The sequence below is a fragment of the Dermacentor silvarum genome, chromosome 1 (genome assembly GCF_013339745.2).
Source record: "Dermacentor silvarum isolate Dsil-2018 chromosome 1, BIME_Dsil_1.4, whole genome shotgun sequence".
Taxonomy (NCBI): domain Eukaryota; kingdom Metazoa; phylum Arthropoda; class Arachnida; order Ixodida; family Ixodidae; genus Dermacentor; species Dermacentor silvarum.
Window position 1 is genome coordinate 357,242,585 of NC_051154.1, and position 25,527 is coordinate 357,268,111.

General features: G+C 42.3%; 1 long non-coding RNA gene across 2 annotated transcripts; it reads left to right on the forward strand.

The window, feature by feature from the left end:
* On the forward strand, positions 1–25,527 carry LOC119453938 (uncharacterized). 2 transcript variants are annotated; one of them, XR_007465046.1, is made up of 4 exons: positions 1–177; positions 1,491–1,519; positions 6,084–6,283; positions 24,764–25,527. It is a non-coding gene; the product is annotated as an uncharacterized LOC119453938 (long non-coding RNA). The 2 variants fall into 2 exon arrangements; XR_005192508.2 differs by lacking the exon at positions 24,764–25,527 and having other exon boundaries at positions 6,084–6,285.

A 25,527-nucleotide genomic window follows, 5' to 3' on the forward strand; every position in this document is an offset into this window, starting at 1 on the left:
GGTAAAGTGTACGGGAAGTTCGGGTGTTCGGCGTGTGTTTGGCGTTTCCTTTTCCTACGTTGTCCGCGCCCTTTGTCTCACCGTGACCTGGTATATTCCCACTTGTTGCTCGCTTTTTACGGGCTTCTTGTTGCCTCGAAGATCATCATGATTGCCTCCGACGCAGCCACATCAAAGGTGAGTGATTGTTTCGAATTCCCCTTGCGCGGTCATTGCGACGCGATGAACAAATGCCTGAAAGTGCGTACAGCACATGTTGGGCGCCACGATTTTTGGTGCGGTGTTCGAGCACCGATTGCTTTGCCGTTTTGGTGGAAAACAATGCGACGTGAAATCATTCGAACTGTTCTGTAATCAAATATATTTTGTTCGCTGCACGCCGTCCAGCGACGTGCATTAACTACATATCGTGTCAGCGCCTTGTAGCAGCGAGAGTCGGTGGGTCGCCGAAAATATGCGTGGGACGATTTGCAATTCGAATGTATTCTGCTGCGCTGTTCGCCGTGCGGTCGACGCTCGCGCGATCAGAAAACATGTAGGAGGATATGGCGCAATAATAAAGAAATACGAGGGTGTACATGCGATTCTATACGATAGGTAAGATAAAAGATGGGGTGATGCCAGCGAATGCTGCGAGTTCATCGGGTTATGTGATTTGCCAACGACGCGTGTTTTGTTTTCTACGTTTGCGTTCGACGCCATCGAGCGCTTCGCGCAAACGACTTCGTGTAGGTGCTCTTTGCATTCACGGAAAATGCAGATTCCATGGCATTCTAGGTTCTACTTTAGTCGGATAGAACATTCCAAATAATGTGAGTGCGTGAAATTTCAGCCTTTGGCACTGCAGCAGCAATGTTTGAAAATCGGTAAGGGAAAGTACGACATATACTTGCGCATATCTGCCGTGTCGTCCCACTGTACTTCCAGCGTCGCCTATGCGTTATCGACATATAAACGTCAAAAATTAGCAAAGTTTTTTGTGGTATAGAAGTAGTTGGGGGGGGGGGTGGTATGGCAATACGTTATTTTTTCTTTGAATTCACACAATTATAATGAGGACAGAGTGAAAGGGAAGTCCATCCTTGTTAACTACATGATGTTTTGCCATGAGCTTGGAATGATTAATGCTTTGTTGGTGGTGCAGTTCTATGGAATAGTTTCTTTGAGAGCTAAGCAAACTGTAGTAGCAGCAACTTGACGGGGAGTAAAATTAATGCTACACTGTGGTTTTATCTGAAGGAGTTGCCTTTAACAAGTGGCCACAACAGTTTAGTGGGTGAGCAGAAACAATTTTGAATTTAGAAGAGGAATTCAAAATAAATTATTTGCCCATCTCACACTGCCAGTGGCAAGAGCAGCCACACTTTATTGTTTACGATCAGTCATTTATATCCATTCATTCATGTCAGTTTAATGGTCCATGTAGATCTTTCAATTCTTGATTTTGACGTATCGTGGCTTTACATTTTAATACTGACATCTGTTTCCAGATTCAGAGGCCACAGCCAGAACGGGAAAGGTAATATCTTTTGCCATTCATCATCTAGCATCACCATGATCAAATGCAGTGATGCCGTGAGAATGTATTGCAGGGAGCAGAAGAAAAACATTGCTGATGCAACCGCAAGCATTTTCTTCCACCGATCAGTTGGTGCACAGTGCCTTCAGTAGCAGACATGAGTTTCATCACCCGGCTCAGAGACTTTCCAACTGCACCGTGACTGGGAGTAAATTTCAGTGTCACTTGTGAACAAATGAGTAGCAGAATGTACTGTGCAACCCCAGCTGGTCAAAATTAATCTGGACTCACCCAGTACGGCGTAATCAGATTGTAGTTTTGGCATATGAAACCCCAGAGTTTATTTAATTTCTCTTTCGTGCTCCTTTAGACTGTAGCATTGATTATCTCTGCAAAAACTCATGCTCAAGGTATTCTTCCTAAAGTATATATGTGTATACAGGTCTACACATTAGGTGTCAACATGAGTGCACGGTTTTCTGACTTTAACGGAATAAATATATTATGTCCAATGTAGTACTGCAAATCACCACTAAGCAAAAACAGCACAGTGCATTGAGAAATTTGTTTGAAGAACGAGCAGTGATCAAGCATTTCTGCATTTTAAAGCACAAAATTCCAAAGAGATGGATGTCAAGCTGCACGATGTGCAGTGTTGGTCACTACATACTGTAACCAGCTTGGCATGAATCTCCTTGACATTGTGTCTCTTAAGATGTAGAAACTGGATCGCTGCTCATAAAACAATTCGTAATTGGGCGGTGAGGGGGGAGGTGACATTGCTCTCTGCATCAGCCAGTGCATGCCCTCTGCTATACTGGCAATCCCACCTTAATGAGAATCAGTGATGCATGTTATCCTATTATTGAGCCAAGTGTGTTTCTTGTTGAAGTTGAACAAGAAACACACTTGGCTCAATAATAGGATAACATATGTTTTGTATAAGGAGACACTAAAGACAGCCTAAATCAATTTAAACTGAATAAGCATCGTTCTAGATCTCTATTTCTGTTAATTTCTTGGCAATAGGTTGATTATAGATGCGAAAATGAAGCTCAAAATTCCATTTTCTGAGTATTGCCCCAATACCCCAGTGCTGATACCTCATTGTGACATCATGAATTTCAGGTATTTTTATGAACTTGGCTCATTTTAGTTCAGTAGAAGTTCTTGGCACTGCTTAGTTTCGTTCTTTGGCTCTATTGTAGTACAATGAAGAACACCATCTTTTGTAAAAAAAATTGTCTAAACCAGAGCAGACACCAGCAAAATGCATGGCGTCACAGCAAGGCTGTCTGGGAACTTAAGGCAGCAGTGCCACCATTTCGTCTTGCATCTTTTACAGTTTACTCTACCTCTTATCACCGTAGAAGTGAATTCTTTTCTATACGTAGGAAGGTGATTTACAAATATGTCTGAAATATTTTTTCTCTTTAGTGCTCACTCGCCATGGTTGCTTAGTTGCTTTGGCATTGTGCTGCTAGGCATGAGGTTGCGAATCAAATAACAACATTTTGTTGTAGGTGAAATGCAAAACCACCCATGTACCATGCAACCCGAGCTGGTCAAAATTAATCTGGACTCACCCACTACGGCGTAATCAGATCGTAGTTTTGGCATATGAAACCCCAGTGTTTATTTAATTTCTCTTTCGTGCTCCTTTAGACTGTAGCATTGATTATCTCTGCAAAAACTCATACTCCAGGTATTCTTCTTAATGTAGATATAAGTGTCTGCCAAAGTTCAGGTATGAGCTGCTGTCGTGGCCTCATTAGTAGAGCACCACAGATGCTTTTCAGTTTCACCATTCAGTGCTCCCACTTCTGTGCCAAGTGCGCCAGATTGCACCATACGAGATTTCCTGCCCCATCCTGATAAAAATACATGATTTTGCGCTGAAGTGCACCAAAATTAGCGATTGCGCATTACGTGTGTGGCCGCAGACGGGCATAGCTCGCATTAATAAAGCAGCTTCATAAATAGAACTTCAATTTATCTTTACGTCAGCGACCGATAATTGCGGCTCGATGGGGACCGCCTAAAAGTCCAAATAATTGGGAGTCGGAAATATCCAAATTTGGCCAGAAAATTGAATTTATTCTGCCAGTGGCTAAAAAAGTACCAAATTCTCGGTTGACCATTTTCGTTGATACGTTCACTTTCGCGGGATTTCGCGTCACTACCATCAGCGTCTACGCACCACAGATAATCTGCCGTCGGTGTCCATGGCAGTGAAAAATCCTGAACCACCCCGACTACGCAGAGTGGCGCAAGGTGTTAATGAACAAAAATTCAATTACTCACTGTAAAATCCGTCAGAAAAATGGTAAAGTTTGACTTAACCACAACCTATAGACATGGTGGCGTCAGCGTGTAATTGGAATGTATTAGAAAACAATTCTTTTACGAGGAAACTCGCATGCAAACCCATTTTCCAGCATTTCCACCATACCAACAGCGGTGCACTTGGGTAGTTTACTTGCGAAACTTCTATCCAGATGGCGCTCGCACCCTTGGCAGGTTAAATTGGGACTTAGCCTGCCTAATGCGTTTTGGACACGGGCGCACGTCGGGGCAATATCAAACAATAAAAATATAAAAAAGGCTAGGGCCTTCACATTTTAATATGACTACTTATATCGTCTCTAGAAAACTGTCTTCCCAGCAATGCATTTCTGTTTAACAGTGAAGCTGGCTTTAAGGGTACTGGTGTAAACTTGGCCTTTGTAAGCTGGCTTTCCCACGTTCTGTGTTGCAGTGAAACCCACTGAAAAAAAATGCGATGCGATCGGTGCCCGATAACGCTGTTGCGTTCCACTCTTAAAGGCGAAGGTGAAGCGTCCTCTAATTTTTTGCTATTTCTGCTCAACTCGGTGGTCAAATTAGCACGCAGTCGTGCAGACGGCGGCCGAATTATGAAGAATGACGTACCTTAAGGTGTCCAAAATTTTGGTTGTACTTATACTTTAAATTTATGGGCCAGTGATGATGCCTCAAAGTAGTCCGAATCATCGAGCTTGTTTGAATTGCTGGTGTCAAAATAATCGGTCTACACAAGTTATGAACTGGCCAGTGTTGCTGAACTGAGGCTTCAACTTCACGAGAAAGAACAGACCATTGAAAAGTACCTGGTGTCGTCTGAAGCAATGACTGAGCATTACGAGGGGCTCATCAAGGCTGGCCTGGCTCAGAAGAGCATTGATGACTACAGTCTGCCCAGGTGTTTCTGACTGATGCTAGAGCCTTGCTGAAAATCTAAAGTGTCAACTGTCAATGAAAAAATCATACGATGTAAAAGGCAACAACTGAGCAGCTTCACTTAACTTGAAATAAACTAATTACAGCACACTGTGTGAACAAATTTGTTGTCTTTAAATTAAAGGGAACCATGTATTCAGAGGCAGAGGAACATTGTTTTACAGCAAGCAAATACATTTTGGAATAACGCTTGTCAGTTTTAAGTGTTTGAAATAGCTTATCTGTATCTGAATGCTCCAAACTGCTTCAAAATGAAGATTTTGCTGCTCCAAAAATTGCTCCAAATCTCAGTTCGTCAGTGGCATCACTGAGCATTGTATATTTCCACTATAAAAAATGGCAGTGCAACCATCCTTTGGAGACGATTGGCAATGTTAATGCAGTTACCGTTCTTACGATCAGTGTGTAATTAGTGATGATACGAAATGAGGATTCTTATGATGGTAGAAGAAACGAGACAGCCAGAATTGCGATACATTGACGAGGGTGCGACGATGCCCATCGAGGAAATGACCGAGTCTCCCACGAGGTCCATGACGTGGACATCGGGCAAGTTGACTTCGACGGTGATTCTCAGAGTTGTGCTTGTCCACAAACTTCCGAGTCTGCTCCGTGATCTTGTGCAGCCTGTGCTTTGCAAGTCGATTCATTTAATTGATTAGGTGGCGGTTGGCGCACCCTGCCTTTGTGGCTTATTTACACTTCATACAGCTGAGTAAGATATCGCAGATTACTTTTGTAACACAGCAAGCAAATGTGATGAGCACTGGTAATCGCATTAACGTCGACAGTTATCTTCCTCTTCGAGCTCCTGCTGCTGCTTACCAACACAAACAGCAGTTGCCCAAGATGGCGTAAAAGAGGTTCATTGAAGAGTGGCACGTACCCAGGGTCACGTAGCCAGTCACCCAAGTTGGTCCGACAATTCGTTATGAACCCTCAACAAAGCAGCCCAATACTCTAGCCATTAGACTGTGGATTACCTAGTGATGCGAAATTGGTGGGTAAATTGCTAGAGGCAGACACCCGAACGTACATGAACTATGCTAAGAATGCTAATCGCATTCCTGAAAAATCCTGAACATTTTCAGTACTTTGGTTTACATTTGTTTTTGTGCTGGATAAATCCTTGTTTTTCTAATGCATATGGGATCCAAACAGGAAAACAAGTTATGAAACTAGTCAAGTAAGATTAGCATTGTAGGTCTGGAACAGGTACAATTGTGATTTATTTGGAGTACGGCTGTTGTGTATATGTGCTTCAAAGCGTTAAAACTACCTTGCTAACATTTACCTAAACGGGCAGGTTCACATAGGTTGGAGGAATGCTCGTTGATAAGAAGATCCTGGCACAGTTTACCATGGCCTGCCATGGTGGACCAGGCAAGCTTGCAAGCGTCTTGCTTCACCGTGCGTTCACAGAGGAAGACCTCATGGGCCACTCACTCTTTGGAAACAACACCAAGGGGTAAAAAGAGGCTCTTGACCCCGTCAGGGTCAAGGCTGGTAATGGCAAGTAGCGTACATCCTTCCCATTGAATTTTTGCATCCACATTTCGTATTTTGAATTATCAACTTGACATTAGCAAAACAATAGACTTTCAAGTAGCCTGTATCAGCAATTGCGTGCTACAATAGCCTACCATTTGGAATGACTGTTCATATGATCTTAACTGCCTGACGCCTCCATACTCGAATGCTGTTAAATTTTAAAGGCAGCCTCAACTGCCAGATGTTTTTGGCGGCTTCACCAGACAAAATTATGTGCATTTGTGTGTTAGTTCTGCTACTTGACTGTCATTGCAATGAATAGTTGTCTGTGAAGCACGCTACCAACCTTGGGGCATAGAGGATGTGCTTAAGTAGTCTGAAAGTGTTGTCATAATATAGGAATTGTGGAGAAGCTATGCTCAAGTGCAGTTAGTGCTCAACTGGAGGGACAGCACTTCCACCAAATTTTAGCAATCAAAACGGCCCTCGCGATTGTGTAACGCAATACAGAGTGGTTTCACATATTTTGACGGACCACATTGAATTAAAGTTGCTCCTGTCTTGAAAGAGTTCCATGTGGTGCCAGACAGCAGCCTTTAAACCGAAGGAACATAAGTTGTGTGGCATTTTTGCTTGGTTGTTTCCATCAAAGCAACAATAGGGACAGTGTTGCCAGCATGACTGTAATACTATGTTTAGTGAACTCTCATTCATTTTAAGCGTCTAACCTTTTTATTAACATACACTTTATCACTTAGTATTCTAAGATATTGTAAAAAAATATACATTTATGTGGTTTTTTGCCAGATGTTTAAATAAATTGAGCAGCACTGAATAGGCTCTCGGTGACTACTGTCTAAAGCTTTTTACAGGCTATGGGACAAGTCCACAACTGTTAATCTGAAATTGTTGGAAGTTTCTCTTGGCTTTCTTACTTGACTGGAGCACTTGGCAGTTTGCAAGGTTATTATAAACCATTGATCAAGTAGCCTATGGTTTTAAATTTATCAAAAAGATGAATATGCTCTCAAGTTCCTCATGTTTAACCCATTGCGGATTACATTTTTTGGGGTAATATGTCTCCCAATTTAGGTGTTATATGTTTTTACGGGTGTGCGAATATTCAAAGTGGTGAATATTTGAACTGGCTGGTGAACAAGCAATTGCAATCTATGGCATCGATTCTAGGAACACTAGAAGAGAGATGCTGGTAGAATTCGCAGAAAGAAAGAGACTGCGAATAATGAATACCTCCAGCAGGAAGCGCTGCAACCAGTGCTTAAAGTCGTGGGGAGACTCGGCCCCCCCTCAGCAGGTCAGCTGCAGCACTGTGACAACCATTTTTTTCCTAGTAGTGCCTTGTGCAGGACAATTCTAACTCTCCAATTTTTTGATTCATGATTTAATTGCAAATAATCGGTTCATGTGGCATGAGCAAAAACAAGATAGCAGGTATTGTTGTACTGCTGCATGCATTTCCCCGAAGCACTGCACATGATGGTCACCACACTTGTTTGACTAAGATTCTTAGCACAGCATACTGTTTCATGAGCCACCTGAGCGTGAAGCTACCAGCTTGGGAACTTGTGAACGTTTCTATGTGCTTCTATTCTTTAACCTGTTTCACTGCGTGATCCTGTAATTCAAGGCTTTGCTTATGTATATATATATAAACATATGAGTTTGTGAGAGTGCGTGCTATAGTGGTCGCCACAGTATAAGGCTCGCCCTTTCACTGAAGGGAGGCTTTAAGCCCGGGCTGCAAGAGGAAGTCGACCTGGAAAAGCCCTAATGCAGGGGTGGGATTCCTGCGCCAATGGTGCCATTTTTGATACAAACGCAATTTTCTGCGCCAAACAGAGAAAATTGACCGAAATTTCGCCACACTGTGCCAGAAGGGCTTCGGCATGTGTGCTCTGGCAGTGGCCGCGAACAGCGAGCAGATTCATTTTCCGAAAAGAGTGCAGCCGTTCACATTTGCACACCGTGCGAAGGCTCCTCCCACAGTTTCTCGTAATTTTCGTGTTCATAACACTGGACGTTTTGGTGCTTTTGGCAAGTGGCCGGCGCGCACGTGGCCACTCCCAGCTGTAGCTGCTGCTGTTGGAACGGCCAGGCCGGTTGTACTTCGAGTGTACTAGAATATGCTTGAGTGGGCCGAGCGGTGCTGTGGTCCCTAGCTGAGGTGCAAAATAACAAAAAGTAGGCTGAGGGCACTCCGAGTGAACTAGGTATTAGGAAGGTGTGATCTGCAGTGGGTGCAGCCAGAAGGCGTCTCTGTTGCCAGGGCTGGTACAACGTAAAGCTATTCCAATCTATTTTTGTGCCCATAGAGGTGCGGCCTGAGCTATTTGGACCTATCACAATGGGCTAATGGTGTATTTGGAATAAAAAGTCGCACTTTCGAAAGCGATGCATCAATTGCAATAGTAAATTAGTAGACAGCTATACAAAGTAAGGGTAGTCGTTTTATCAGCCCTCTAAACTTGTAAACATTCACTTACTAAATTAACAAGCATTGTGTCGCTTGCACTAGCAAACATGAACATGTCCCACTCAATGACTGCGGAAGGTCGCTGTCAGAAAGCACGGCAGCAGCAGCATGTTTATTGGCCTTCGTGCTGCCTCTTGTTTCAACGTGAACTAAGCACCGAAAACAGTGCTCACAAAGCTATCAGCACTCGCATTCTGTCCAAATTGCTGATCGCTTTCAATATAGGGATCTCGCGGCTACCAGAGACCCCTCCCTCCACTCCACGCAGTGCCTTGCGCGTGACGAGAGATTGCACGCTTCCTTCCCGCTTTCATCCCTTGCGGGAGCGATATTGAGCCGCCATCGTTGGCTCACCGTCGCATGTTTTCACTAGCACATACGGTGTGCGTCGCCGCAGATAAATTTAGAAGTTAGGCCGTTTTTGTTAAATAATTGAATATGTGTTTTTATTTCTAGTGCAAGTAATGTCTGCCTCTCTGAATAATCTAGTTCAAGGACTAGGATTATTTTAGTGCCCCATGCAAGCTTTCCTCGATATGCATTCGTATGAAAACACTTATAACTGCCTGTGCACCATCGATCATAAATCTCGTTTCACTGATTGCACCTGCAACATTATCTATAAGATACCGCTGAGCTTTGGCAGAACTTATATTGCACACACAGGACAGTGTTTCACTGATAGAGCTCGTGAGCACAACAAAAACGGGAAGAATGGCTTTAGAAGTCATTTAGCGGGACATTGCAAAAAGTGCCCATGCACTCCTATACCTCATAACATAGTACGCAATGACAGAAACTTGCTAACTTCTTAAATATTAGTACGTGAACATCATTTTATAATGATTGTTATAAGAGCTGTTCATTATTCAAAAACTATTCAATGTTCTATACGATTCGCTTCTGGCATTATCACCATCATTCATTAACCCTTTTCCTCCCCATCCCTTTTCCCCAGTGTAGAGTAGCAGGCCAGTGCAAATTACAGCTCAGCCCGACCTCTCTGCCTTTCTATAAATAAATTTTTTTCTTTTATTTGATTTGTACTCGTTTGGTCTCAAAATCACTATTCGCACACCACTAATATATTTATGGCAGATTTATGTTCTTCAGAGTGACTTTTCGAGAAGTAGGCAAGTAAAATTTAGGTGACAATAAGTCAACCAAAATTTTTTGAGTATTCGCAGATTTACACGTGCTTTATCATTGTATGCAAGATAAAGTAGCATAAATTTCTTTGATGTAACGAAATTTACAAAGCTTATTTTAGTAAACTAGATGAAGCGGGAATAGTCCTAAACTACTGCACTGACAGCCACATAGAGCTAAGAAAAAAATCAGTTTTGACGAAAGCCAAGGGGTGATAGCACAATGAGAATTTTTTCTAGAAAAGTCCCAGAGGGCTGCAGCACCTTCAGCGTGATGCTAGGCAACGCTTCATTCTGAAATGACGTTTTTTTTTGTGTCGTCGCCGCTATACATGTACGGCAGAGACCTTAAAGGGTTAAAGAAGCCAGTCCACTTGCATGTGGCTCTTAAGAAGACTGAGCATTTCTTTCTATAATTGTCATGTTCTGCATCATATGTTAGTGTAACTAGCTTGGCACACAATTACAGAGAATCTTCGTTGTTGCAGTCATTGAGGCAGGAAACTTCAATATAAGCAGTATTTTCTTAAAGTAGAGTGAGGACTCTCTACTTTAAGAAAATACTGCTTATACCAACCATTGTAGGGCGAGAAGTGCACTACAATTCCATGTGATCGTAGGCTCAAATGAAGCCACACCTATTTCTAGTGACGTAACAGCATTCTATATGGAGCATAAAGAGTGGAATAAAGTACTGCACAGAATCTCGGCCATGACGGCCACATTTCGATGCGGGCAAAATGTGAAAACACCCGTGTGCTTAGATTTAGATGCACGATAAAAACCCGAGGTGGTCCAAAATTCCAGAGTCTCCTACTACGGCATGCCTAATGGTGAGATTGTGGTTTTGGTGCCTAACACCCCATAATTTAATTTTTTAATAAAGTTCTGTACATTTTAATTAGGAAGGTTAAAAAAATTAATTTTAGTTGCCAGTAGTCCCCTCCAAGATTCCTTTATGAATGACATGAAGTTTTCACATCTTGCTTTTAGGCAAGCAAAGTTCACACCTTTGAAGTCGAGGATATTCATAAAGTTGTGCTGTTTCTCTGTGCCCTCTTATGCATTTATGCTAAGTGGAGTCTCGTGCCACTTTGCTTTGAATAAAATAAGCTGGCCATGCTCTGCAGTTGTGCCCGCGAAAAGTTTGAATAAAGCAAAAGATAAATCAGTTTTGTTATAACGAGGGTGTACTGTATGCCACACTCTTGCATGTTGCACTTGGTTCTTAAAACTTGTTCTGAATTTTTGTTCTTTTTCCAGGCTTCACCTATGACAAGTTTCCTTGTACCAACGTGGCCTATGAAAAGAACACCCTGGTCTCGCTTCTCACATGGGACTTAAAATCTCCTGAAGAGCCCAAGTTGGGCAGCTCAAGCCAAAACACAAGTGATGTGCATTTGGAAATCTTGACATTTTTACGTTCATTTATGTTTGCTGTGCTAGTCTCTTAGAGCCGAATAGACCGATCCCACCTACCAGTTTCACGACGCCACCGCTGCCGCGGTGCATGCTGGTACTTGTCATCCGGCCGCTCCAGCGGCCCAGTGTGCCTGTGCGTCCTGTTTCCGAACTCTTTTTGGCAATTATTATGGTTCGTGTTGAGCCATCGTGCGATGGGAGGATTGACCTGTACGTTCCTGGGTGCTACAACAACCACATAAGGGACAAAGGCTTCGGATTCTGTGTTTTATAAAGAGCGAAAGCTTCAAGAGACGTAGATCCAACGGATTAATAGGTGGTACTTGTAGTACACAGCGTGAGAAAAAACACGGGGACGAATAGCGGCCTGCATTTCGATGGGGGCAAAATGCTAAAACATTCATGTACTTAGTATTTCCCGGAATTTATAGATTTGTCGATTATCGATTAGGTATTGATTGGCTATTGATTACCTATCGCAAGTTATTGGCCACGTATTTGGGCTAGACTAAGCATTACCAAGTCGTCCCCAGCGTTTCCTGAAATTTATTGATTATTGATCGATTATCGATTAGCTATTGATTGCTTATCGTAAGGTATTGGCCACGTATGTGGGCTAATCTAAGCACTACCAAGTCATTCCCAGCATTTTCCAGAATTTATTGATTATTGATCGATTATCAATTAGCTATTGATTGGCTATCGCAAGGTATTGGCCGCGTATTTGGGCTAGGCTAAGCACTACCAAGTGATCCCCAGCATCCCCTGAAATTTATTGATTATTGATCTATTATCGATCAGCTATTGATTGCTTATCGCAAGGTATTGGCCACGTTTGGGCTAGGCTAAGAACTACCAGGTCATCCACAGCATTTTCCGGAATTTATTAATTATTAATCGATTATCAATTAGCTATTGATTGGCTATCGATTGGCTATCGCAAGGTATTGGTTACATATTTGGGCTAGGCTAAGTACTACCACGTCATCCCCAGAATTTTCCGGAATTTATGATTATTGATCAATTATCGATTAGCAATTGATTGGCTATCGATGACTGCGATCATTGGCTATTGGCGTTTTTATGTTAAAAACGCCGCCTAGCTTACCCAACTTCTAGATATCGCTGTTACTGAAGTCTGCAAGTCGTGCGCGAAACCCCTGTAGGTAAGCATCATTAGGGCACAAAGGTTTCAGCGCCGCATTTCAAACCTGTCTCCAACAGGTATACAAATCCTATTATGTCCATCGCTAAGCAAACATAACGTTGCAGTCACCGAGATGCACGTGTGCAAAAATAGTAACGCAAAACGACCGCGTACAAAGCTTGAACAAATACGATACTCAACGCGTAATCAGCGGGTAACATCCGAAATGAAAGAGCAGGAGGCACTTTTCAATGTTCGCCTCGCATGCTACAATGAACAGCCGATGTCATTTCCTAAAATACATGAATTTTTCTCGGTGGTGGAGTCGCAGAGATGTCTGCGAAGCTCGTGCGCTGTACTCAACGAGCGCGGACAGCGGTTACAGTGGCTGTACCGCGGTGGTGTGGGTGACCAGTTGACTACAACCAAGATGGTGACAGTGCTACTTCCGGAAAACCGGCGCATGCGCAGATCGGTCGGTGGGATCGGTCTATTGGGATTTCTCATATGAGCATACAAATGTGCTTTTGTAAATCTTGACATGTTTATGGTATTATTATTTATGTTGATTAACATGTTAGATGGTTTAAAGCAGCATACTGGAGTTATGCTTTGTAATGTTTCGCAACATTTTTATGTTAATTTTCGATATAGTTCCACCAAAGATAGTGTTTCCTTGCTTTTTTATATTTTTGATATCTTGGGTCATTACATGCCAAATAACCCAGTTTTTTCAAAACTGTTGCATGATGGCACACCATATCAAATTTGTTTGATGGAGCAAAAGTAGGTAGATTGCGAAAATTTTTGAAAACTTTGGATTCATACATACACCTGCAAGTGCATTAGTGCCGTTGTCAGAATGGTTCTGTTAGATAAAAACTGTATTTCACATAAGTTCGCAAAATGGTTTGTTTTGCTGTCCCCAATGCGTGAGTAAGAATTAAAAGGTATAAGCTTGAATTTGAAGTGCAACAAACACTCTCCCGTAATGTCAATGATGTGCCTTTCATGTGTGCATTAAACCAGATCTTGTGTGAATTCTTTCATTCTAACTTTTTTTTTGTGGCACTGAACAAAATTGAAATCGAACTCAACTCACATGAGCAACAATATTAATCTTCTAGCGTGTCACTAATATCCATAATTTTTCATATAAAAATCTGAGTAGTCATAATGAATAACATTGAATGAAGTACTTTCCCATCCGTCAGGTTCCGTATAGATTCCAAGGGCGATAAAATCGTCGCCGCACGCCGTATGCACGAGTAAAAGCGCGCGGGGGACGCGCGCTATCACGGAGAGCCAACGCACGGCAGCAAGCAAATGCAATTGTCGCGTGAAAGGCCGGGGGGGGGGGGCTTTGGGGGGAGGGAGGCGGGGAGACGCTGTGCTACGGCACCAAATGCTTATCTTGCAACCCAGTGCAAGGGGAACTGGCAACGCAATCTCCCACGCGAAAGCAAAAAAAAAAAAAGCGGGGAGGCAGCGCCGGAGGGAGGGGGGGAGCAGCTTCTACTCTGCCAACAAATACGCTTGCACTGGCTATGGTGGCCGTTGCCCGCACCGTCTCTTATCTCCACACGGCTCTGACCTTTGTAAATGCCGCTCAGTTTCCGTTGAAGCGATAGACCGCACTCTTCGCCCGCTGGCTGCAGCGGCTGCGCTTGCTGCCATCGTTTTGACAGTCGTTGTTTGCGGTCATTCAGTGTGATCTATTCATGTTTGCTTGTGTGCGATGACACCACGCTTGTCAATTCAGTTAGAAAGCGAATGTGTCCAACTTTATGCGGCCGATAAAACTACTCTACTATCCCTACTCCGAATAGCTCTCTACCAATTTGCTATCGCAATTGATGCTTCGCCTTTCGGGCGAAACTGCGAAATTTTTGTTCCTCACCCGCTGGGGTGGATCAGTCAGCTAAGGCGCTGATGAGCGAGAGGTTGCGGGATCAAATCCCGGTGGTGGCGGCCGCATTTTGATGGCAGTGAAATGCAAAAACGCCCGTGTGCTTGCGTTGAAGTGCACGTTAGAGAACCCCAGGTGATCAAAATTATAACGGAGCTCTCCACTGTAGCGTGCCTCATAATCAGAACTGGTTTTGGCACGTAAAACCCCAGAAACCAGAAAGAATTCTTTCATTCCTCAAACTTGTAATGTTTGAAACCACTTGCCTGCCTCTATTGTATCTGTTACGGATGCCAGTGAATTTAAGAATGCACTTGAATATGTTACCTGATATTCACATTGTGTTTTTTTGTATTGTTGCCACTCCTTTCTGTAACGCCCTATGGGCCCTGAAAGTACTCAAATAAGTCGGTGTGGAATGACCTGCTCAGGAACCTAGTAATCATGGCAGAAAACACAACTGGATCATGCAACAAGCAATGCAGCACAATAAAGTGCTACCATGGCATCACTTATTGCAATTGTCATCTTGTTTCAGAGGTACATAATGTTTAGTGAAATTGGCACACATCATTCAACCTTTAAATAAGAGGTTTATGCAAAATTACCATCTTTGAGTTTTACAGAAGTTTTAAAGATTGCCTATGGCAGATAGCATAAATCTTGTTTTTGAGCTGGTATATTCAGAGCGATGTACAATAAATTTAAACACATATTCTACTAATTCTCACAAATTTACTAATACTGTGGAACGTCGTTGATACGATTCCACGTGATACGTTTTTGGGGATGATACGTTCTTTTTTCTTTCCCTGAAAAATACGATTTGGTTGGATAATACGTTGCATGATACGATTTTCTGATGATATGCTTTATTTTCCGATTTCCGTGAAGATCGTATCAACGCGATTCCACTGTACACTTAAGGCAAATCAGTTCTGCGAATCCCGCAAAGTGAAGGAAATAAAATGAAAAGGAAATATTGTCATGCAGCCGAATCCAGTACGAAGCTACAAAGGAAACCCATGCCCTTATGCTTTGAGTTGTCGATTGATTCGGCCTTGTGCTGCGATCTACTTGCCTCCTGGTTCAGATGGTAGAGTGACTGACTCATAAAAGCGTTGGTCCCGGGTTCGAATCCCGGACCAGGACAAATTTTTCCTCAACTGTGAAGCGTTCTTGTGTCGAATTCTCTTGTAGCTTCTTGCTACATTCGGGTGTATGAAAATATTTCTCTTTTATATTACACTTATTTACTTTACAGCACATATTGCAGTTTATAAATTGTAGCCGGTGAGTTTGCAAGACGTATCTACTTGAAGTGAATTTCCAGGATGACACCAGTTTCGAGATATTGCCAATAATATGGGATGAAATATATTGGCGTTCCAGTTACTTTTGTGCTTCAATGCGTAAAAGAGCGTTTTGTTGAATAAGTTGAACTATGCATTTTTACAGCCAGTTTGATGGCCTATATATATCTTGAAGCTGGTGTCATTCTGCAAGGCCATTCTATGTATATAAAGTTTGTAAACCCATTGGATACACATCGTAAATTGCAATAGGAGCTGTAAGGTAATAATTAAAAATAGGCTGTTTTTGTTAAATAATTGAATATGTGTTTTTATTTCTAGTGCAAGTAATGTCTGCCTCTCTGAATAATCTAGTGCAAGGACTAGGATTATTTTAGTGCCCCATGCAAGCTTTCCTCGATATGCATTCGTATGAAAACACTCAATAAGTGCCTGTGCACCATCGATCATAAATCTCGTTTCACTGATTGCACCTGCAACATTATCTATAGGATACCGCTGAGCTGTGGCAGAACCTATATTGCACACACAGGACAGTGTTTCACTGATAGAGCTCGTGAGCACAACAATAACGTGAAGAATGGCTTTGGAAGTCATTTGGCGGGACATTGCAAAAAGTGACGATGCACTGCTATTTTTGAAAAGACAAAATTCACAGGGAAATTAAGGAGAACTAATAGAGGCACATTACATACGAAAGGAAGTAGACAAATGTGTAAATTTTTCATCTCTCGCTTTTTCGGAGCAAGAAATAGCATTTTTGCATGATAGAATATGATATTGCAGATTTTGCAGATGTTTATGTGACGGGCGTACGCATGCCTATGGTGGAAAAAGTATAAATGGCTGATGAAATTCAAATACACATCCAGTTGGCAGTCAGCGCTTGTCTGTGGTATTTGTTTCTTCGTGCCCTTGTTTTATTCGCGCTGTTAAAACCTCAGTTCTAAATATGAACCAACAAGGCCTCATCAAGACCTTATTGACTTAAAAATTACCACCCCGTATATCAGTGCCTGACACCGGCAAAGAAAAAAAAATACATATTGCCGAGAGCTAGTGGGGCTATACTAGTTCAGGTGCAACCAAACCAAGCAGGCCCGCTAAGCTTCATCAAAGTCACTCCCTCACCAGAACAGGAATTGGCCTTCCTGGTGCAGTATTCGGCCACTACCTCCCTCATGACTCCGACAAAAGACAGGGGTAATTGGAGATCGCAGGGAGAGGCCTTCGTCCTGCAGTGGACATAAATATAGGCTGATGATGATGATGATATATCAGTGTCTGCTGTGGGCTCATGCGATTTGAGCCATGGTTACTATCACTGGCTAATAAAGAAAGCATGTACTTTTTTTTGGTGTTCCTCTGAAGTCTCATGTCAGTCTGATTGTACATTTATTTATTTATTTATTTACTTACTTATTTTTTGCTATATATTTCTATTGGGAAATGTATTTTACCTAATGTCGACACAGACTTTACATCTGTCAGTATTCAACTTTCTTTTGGGGTCAAGCTGCAGGCAATTTGTACTTTGCAATAGTCTTAAACAAGTTTTTGGTGTTCTCAATCTGCTAATGGTTGTACATTTACACAATTGTTTTGTTACAAATAAACACTTCACCTAGAGAAATGTTTTTGTCCGCATCAATTTTGCACTGTTTGAACTGTTGATTTAGTGAAGGAGCATTGACTTTGGTGTGCTAAGCCAATTGAAAACCTGGCATAATGGTTCTGCCAGCAACTTTACCATATGGCTTTTACAGGCTATCCAAGAGCATGCTGTTGACCCCTGTCCTTTCTTATGCAAGGACTATATCAACGTGGAATCTAAATTAGTGCTATGTGACACAACATAGCTAAGCAGTATCTTAAGAAAAATGCAGTTTTCAACATTGCTCAACATACAGGGTGCCCTAACTACATGCACCAAGTTTTAAAAACAATCAAATGCCATGCAACTGGACAGAACCAAGGTAGTGTTGTTTGCCGTCGCTTTGAGATATTCATATTTTTGAGAAGCTTGCATATATTGCAGATGTGCGTCCATAAGCCTTCAAACCATGCTTAAACCATAAGCACTTTCTGCTGCCACTCGTGCGGCTTTAGCTCTGACCCCCCATTCTGCGTGGGATATGACTTGCTTATAGGCTGTGAGCAGCAAGGCGATAGGCTTGCTGATTAAAGGAAAGGGATTAAAGGAAAAGCGCCTGGCCAACACATAATTGTCTCGTCTTTTATTAGAATAAACGTAGGCTTCTGTGATTCTTAAGTTATGGAAAAAAGTAAAACTGTAATTTCTCAGGGCTTCAACACAACACATTGTGTATTGCAACAAAGCATCAGTGTATTGCAGTGAAGCAAAGATAATATGCGTGCTTACGCAGTGCATGCAACACGTTATTATGAAAACTGTAAACCTCACTGGGCCACGGTTGTTGCTTTTATTATCTCCAGTGCATCTCTGAGGCCTCCGTCTGAACATAATTTTATTTTCGCTTGCTCTACAATTTCACAGCAGTACATAAAAGTATTTTGGAGAAGTTCTTTAAAGCACATTCATCATCGTGAAATGCGTATAACCCCCCACTCGAAAAGAAGAAAAACAAAACGAAGAATACCTACCAGATCACAAAGGATGCAAAAGGCGTCCGTGAAATAAAAGCAGGTACAGGAGCGTAGTCTTCAGACTCATTCCTCATGGTGTATATATACGAACATGTCTTGGTTTTATTGGTATTGTTTAGACAATTTTTATTAAAGCAATGCTGATTGAAACAAGGCATATGATCTGAAAAAGTGTGTGGAGGATTCTATAATGTTTTGTGGTTACGAGCACTAGTGCATATACTTGACTCGCATCTGGTATGCTAACAAGACACCCCAGATAAACCACCTGACAAAGCAAGTGGAGAGGTTATTCATTTGATAGTTGCATAACGTTTCTACACTTAGTCTTATATAACTGGATCACTCAACTAGCCTAGGAGAAACTGTTTACGAACAGGGAGGCAGTTTTAATTCTCAAGACATGCTGAAGTAAGCTCAAGTTCATTGCATGTGCATGCAGAAGTGCGGTAACTCAAAATGCTTTCATTCAAGAGTATGTTGCAGAGCGTTTTTTTCACGAGCAACGGTAGGCCTGCATGTTGTTGAACTATGAAGCCTACTTCATAATTTATAGTGTAAAAAGACGTATAATAAGAAAAGCCAGAGTTGACACCAGCATGTTTTTGATTAGTAAAGCATGAATCTCTTCGAACTGGCCCAGTAGTCCATTCTCGACGACCTACTGTAGTGCACAGGGATATTGTGAAATGTTTTTAGCAGAGAGAGTAATATGCATTAAAAAAAGCTTGCCGTCCCAAAAAGTGGTTCTAAACATGTAAATAACTGATAATGTAGCTTCAGGTTCTTGAATAATTTGTGATGTATACATGATCCACATACATGTAAATGGGAGCTGCCTCATCTTAGCATCATTATTTTTCCAATTACCAAAGAAAATGATAAAGTTTGTTAGTGTCAAGTAACCAACACATTGGCTTCTTGTCACGAAAGGACTCTGCCAGACGCAATGTCAGAGATCCTTGCTGCATAGTAATGCAGAGGAGGTTTTTGGCGAAGGCCCCATCTCGTGCAAGCCTTTTGTTTGAATAATTGCCATGTTTCGTTTTGAAGCTGTTACTTCTGAATTCTTGGCAAGGGCTTCTTTTGACAGCGTGAGACTGTCCAAAACTGTGCACGACTGTTGTCTTGAAGGTCAGTTGGCAGCAATAATTACACCTGCTCAAGCTTACTGCCATGGAGTACTTGTGCTCTGGCATTTAAGGAGTCATCAATGGGAATTGCCATACAACAGAGATGGGCTCATGTACTCTGCATTCATAGTGCAGGACTTTAGTGCCGGCAATTTGAGAGACAGCAGTTGGTACCGTCTCACAGATGAATCCCAATGAATCTAAGAACATGTAAACATATAATAGGTTTCAATGGAATTTTATTCCAATGCACAGACACACGGTAAAAAAACGCATGAGTTGGAATGTGCATGCATTAATCCAGGACGGTGACTGCAGATTCACTTCACACAGTACTAGTAGGGTTTGGAACACGATGGCAAAGCATATATATTGCACTGCAGGAGTATAGCACTCTGGAACTTTTGCTTCTTGAATGTCCTCGGACAGTTTGCCTGTGCTGCTGTGAAAGTGGGCTCTGCATCCTTTCCACCAGTCTCGGATGCTTTTTGTCAGTGATAATACAAGTGATTCCACCTTTGTGTCGTACGCTATCTAGCTTCATTGATTGTCTCCCAGTAGATCCATCAGGGAGGTCAACTTACGTCTACTTCCCAGGTCTAGTGTCATGTTTCGGTTTTGTCGAAGAGTGCACCCTCACTTCGAAGGTGAAAAACATTTCCCCATTCTTTGCTCCTCAACACAGTTCATGGCTTGGTGTCCTCTCAATTGTGCCCATTCAGTGCGTCATTTGGATACAAACTGCCAAATTATCTTCTAACTTTTTTCACTGCGAGTTGTTTTGTTTCTCCTGTACATATACTTACCCTAGCCAGCTAATTTTTGAAAACCTAATTTGTTTGTCGAAATGCATTTTGCTCAGAATACCTATATTTCAAAGCATTGCCTGGCTTATCTCCATGGAGTGCTTCATTTGTAATTTTCCTCTGTAAACAATATGCTAATCTTACATCAGGCCCGTGATTAATAGCAAGCCCTAGTTGCACTTGAATACCAGACCAAATGCTCAGGTAAACTTTCCACACTTCTTACACTACCTCTTAACTGTAATTTCACTGTAACTCTATGTTAAATATGATTGGGCTTCACTTAACGTTTAATTAGATTACATGTGCATATTGTCCCAAATAACAATTACTATGTTTCATGAGTACTTCTTTGTGTTTGTATATATCTACCTTTGCTATGTCAGCGCTTGTCCCATCTGTTCCTCTTTTTTGTGCCGTATAGTTTGCGCCGTTTTTGTAAGATGTACAACATGTAACAATTAGCCCAGCTTTTATTATCACTATGTCATTTTGCTGTGTGGTGACTGCCAGATCATTGTTATCATTAGGCACTAAAAAGCCCACTTTCTTTTAACTAAAATCCTAGAGCTCCAAGAAAGGCTTATCTTGAGCTACCCTATGTTCACAATGACTGGAGCATAAGCGTTTGAAGAATGTCACATTGAAGAGCAGCACAGCACACTTGTCCAGGCAAGAATTGATCCACCTTGCAAGAGCTCATGCTTATTCCGTCACGGTCGGCATTGAAGATGACCTACTACAGTGTTTAAGGATCTAGCTATTTGAACAATTGTAAAATTGTTGCGTCTTAGTAACTTTAGCGAGGGAGCCATTACAGTTTTATGCTGGTGTCCTCAGCCTTATGCTCATTCAAACGCTCAGGTGCTGCATTTTAAGTTGCAATGCAAAGGAACCTTTTTTTTTGTCTGAGTAAACAGAGCCCTGTGATGTAGCCTTGCTTCGTTCCTGTGGAATGAAGCATGCAAAAAGGCGCTTGACTCTTGGCTGATGTAGGCAGAGAGGTACTGATACTGTTCTGAGGTCATTCTAAGAACCCGCCAGGCTGCATGCTCGGACTTTTCAGTGCTGCCTTGCACTAGATACATTCTGACTGATGTTGTGCTGGATGGAGTGGGGCCTCTTCCTTGGTTCTTGGCAGATGGCTCAGCTGATGTGCGTATCCTGCAGGCACCCTTTTGGAGCCTCTCGTGAGCACTGGTCAACGTCTGGCAATGCTCGTCGGTTGCACACATATTTGACATACGTTGTGTGTCCTAGCAGCAGCAGTTGTCAATTGAAGGTCACGTAAGCCCAGCTGCATTGCCTCCATTCTGCACACGGCCCAGCCCATACGCAAGGCCCCGCATGATAACAAGGTAAGCAGGATTGTGTTCGTTCATGGTGTGCACAGCCTATGATGAGCAGATCTCCAGGCTCTGGCAGGCATCTTCTCGAGCCTGCACAGAAGGTGTTGAAATAAAACAGATTAACCCCAGTATATTTCACACCATTTCACACCAACAGACACTGTAAATTTCGTTTGCTGTTACTTGTGTCCAAGCAATGGTTCAGACGTAGAGGTAAGCTCAAGCAAGTGAGGAGTTCTTTTTTGTCTTTTCTGCATGGTTAAGGCTCATACACAGTCAACGTTGCAGCAACTACGACAGCGACGGCTCCATTTACTAATGCTGCCACTTTAGTGTAGTCAAAAAGAAAATGAGTTGACTCTTCTGAAATCAGAAACACATCTGGCAGCCGTGGTAAAATGTTAAGTAAAGTTCACCTGGACAGTTTTTCACTATACCTGTAATGCTCAGGCATTAACATATTAGTGAGTATAGTCGAGAGTCTAAAATACACGTACGCATGCCTATGTTTATATTTCACTTTGTTTGGAAATTAGAAAATATACTGTACTGATTTGGTGTAGAAGGCATTTTTTAAATATTTGTACTGAATTTCATTCGGAGGTTTTTGAATTTACTTATTTAAATGCCCAAGGACAACATTCAAAGTATTGCTATGCAAACACTCCAATTATTTCCTTTTCTACTCTGCGGTGTGATTTCTTCCCTCTCATTTACTGAAAATGAAGTTTTTCTATACTCCAGTGATGTGATTACTGCTCCAAAATTCAATCCTGCTACATTTTCAGTAATGTGCTGCAAAGCTGCTGCAAAAGCTGTTTCTGCCACTTTCGAAAAAAAATTATTCTCTCAATTTCAAGGCAATTTACCATCTCAAGCAAAATCATTCCTCCTGCACAAACTACAAACTAAAAAGATGGTGTTGATAAATGTTGAGCTCCTCATCAACTATGGCATAATGACCAAGAGTTTCAGAGATGTTGAAAGTTAGTGGGGCTTTGCGCACCAAAGGCAAGAAAAGGCTCTCTACTGCTCTGGACAAAATTTCGCACAAAGGGAGTGTTAACTAGTCAGTATTCATAATAGAAGAAAAGTGCAAACGCTGTCACGCACAGATAGGACACAGGAAAGGGCCCTTGCGTCATGACAGATGAGCAAGCCGAGAATTAGTTGTCACCTAATTTACACTATTACCATGCACGTTTTCATTGTGAATTGATGAGTGTTAACTTAGTTATTTTTTTAACAGGTATAGTCATTACTTACATATTTAGTTATTTTGAAACTAAGTGCTACATTTACCTAGGTACTACCCAGGATTGGAAATTACCCAAAAAAAGTTCCAAACTGACCAATAATCCTGCATATTACCCAGGATTTATGGTTAGTGATGCTCATGATTTTATTGTGACAACCACTCTTGTGCCATTGCAAACTTCCTTTGTTGCTTTCATTTCAAACAGAGCCATTTGCACTTGCAAGTACAGTTGCTGACCGACTTTGCGGACCTCTCAGGGACAGAAAAATAGTTTGAAAAGTCTAACAGTCCGAAAAACTTGTTGATGCAAAAAATAAAATTTATTAGACTTGAGTGGCGTAAATTATCTCTAAAGATACCCTGCCTCATGCTATGCTTGGAGTTGATCAGATTTGCTGGGATTTGCGCAAGACTGGCGTCGTCACCATATACAGTCGGCAAGGGCATCACTGCGTTGGCAATCTCCTTTGACGGCATGGAGGAAAGAAACAAAATAAGAGAGGCCCTGACGTCATGTATTTGAAGCCGGAAGTGCAGCCATGTTGGTGTGCCATCTCCCTTTGCGCCTCCATCAGCTCGTTGGAGCAGATAGGCATTAGCTTTGAACTTGCATTGATACAAGCCGCCGCAAGTGTGCGCTGCTGATGCGCATTACAACAAAGCCTATGAAACTTCTGTAATTTCAGTGAAGCAGACACGATGCTGTGTTTTTGTGGCACGTTGAAGAAGACGACGAAAACCCACACGGTGATTGTTTGAGTGTCTCTGTTGCTGGCTGACACTCGCACTCAAATACCCAAAACATAACTTTCAAGCTTCACAAGACACTCCAAAATCAGCTTGTCTCGCGAACAAAATGTTCTGCGAAAAAGACACTGGCAGAAAAATCTTATCTTACTTTTCGCAGGCGAGAGCAGCAGCGAGAGCTTCTGGGGCGTGGTTGCTATGGCAACGTTGACATTTGGAGTACCAGACCCAGTGTTCCTTTGTTAAAACAGCAGTGACTTCCGCCACACTTTCTCCAACATGTCCGTGATGGCCAGGGCCTCTCCTACTCTTTCCGTGGTTGGCGGAGATCGCCATGGAGATCGCCACCTTACATTGCACCACTTGGCTCTTCCCAAGGCGCAGGAGGTGGTGCCAATCACACAAATGCGAAGCTGCACAAACACACAAAGATGTTATGTCTCCGAGACGCACCTGCTTCGTGGACACCACGTGCAAAATAGCAACCGAAACTGCCGAAACTTTAAGAGAAAAAGAAACTTATGCCGCAGTAATTATGACGATAGTGCTGAATCAAAAAAAAAAAAAAAGAAAAAGTGCCGTACCCTGGACCATTTTGTCAGCTAAGGTGAGCGGGCATGGCCTCCGAGATTGAACAATAGCGCGTGCGCCTTCCACTTTTGGGGGCTCTAGAGCGGCCCACTGGAAGGCAAGCCTGGCCGACCCAGCGGAAAATCCGACACGACGGCCTCCAGAATTGTGTAGCGTAGCTCGGAATGAGCAATTTAGTCAGGAAAATGAAACTTTGAGGCCTAAATGCGTACGAAAATCGAACTCTGACGGTCCACTTGGGAAGTCTGTAATCCACCTTTACTGAGAATATGCTAAAACAGAAAGGTTTGTTTGAAAGCAATAATGGAAGTTGCATAGGGGAGTTCATTTCTCTGTGAAGTTTCAGTCCATAGCAGTTTTAGGTGCTATACTAGAGTGAATTTACGTATTAAGCAATGGCCTATGCACCTTTTTCTACTGGTCCGGTTAATGGTAAACGTATACAAAGATGACAGATAAGTGCAGATTTTCTTGTCATGTAGTCACTAGATAGGCAGTTAGTTGTACACAAAATTTACAAACATTTGTGTATCTTATGCTTCACCGACAGGTTGACCACCAAAGCAGAGTGGATGGGGGTGTCCTTGAGGAGCTCGAATGTTGCCAGGTAGCCATTGCTGCTCTACTCTTTGTGGATCAGTACTACGGCAGGGATAGCACCACTGAGACAGTGCATCAGTCGCATCACAAGAGGCTGTTGAATCCACAGACACGCTGTCCCTTGCAAGCTCAAGCTCCTGGAACCTGCGCATAATGGGGTCACTACAAGGACAGCCCAGCAGGTACTGCTGCCACCACGGCTCACTGTGACATGATTGCCTCGAAAGTTGTGTGAAAAGTGCACTTACAAAAGGAATCTTTTGGAACACTTTAACTGCACGAGCTTCACCAATCTGTATGGCAAGAAACGTTTCTACAAAATATTCTTTGTTTATATCCAAAGAAGAAAAATGGAGCCCAAAATAACACAGCAACTCTGGCAACATTGAGACTTTATATGTGCATCATGGAGCCAAGGAAAATTTAGTAATGGATACAATTCTTTCTTAATGAATAAAAATGTAGTCTTCACTTATTCATAAACAAATCAACTCTGTTCTATGAGGTAAACCATGAACAGTCACGCCGCGGTAGTGGCAAAATTTTCTTCCACAGATGAACAGACACATTCACGACGCTTTCTGTTGGAGCTAACAATGTAGGACACTGCTTGACCATTTGGGTGTCAAGTGTTATTACGAAAGGAAAAATTTTAAATGCTGTTTAAGTGACGCATTCCAAGTGTTTAAATTAAAACGCTATTTGCTGCAAATA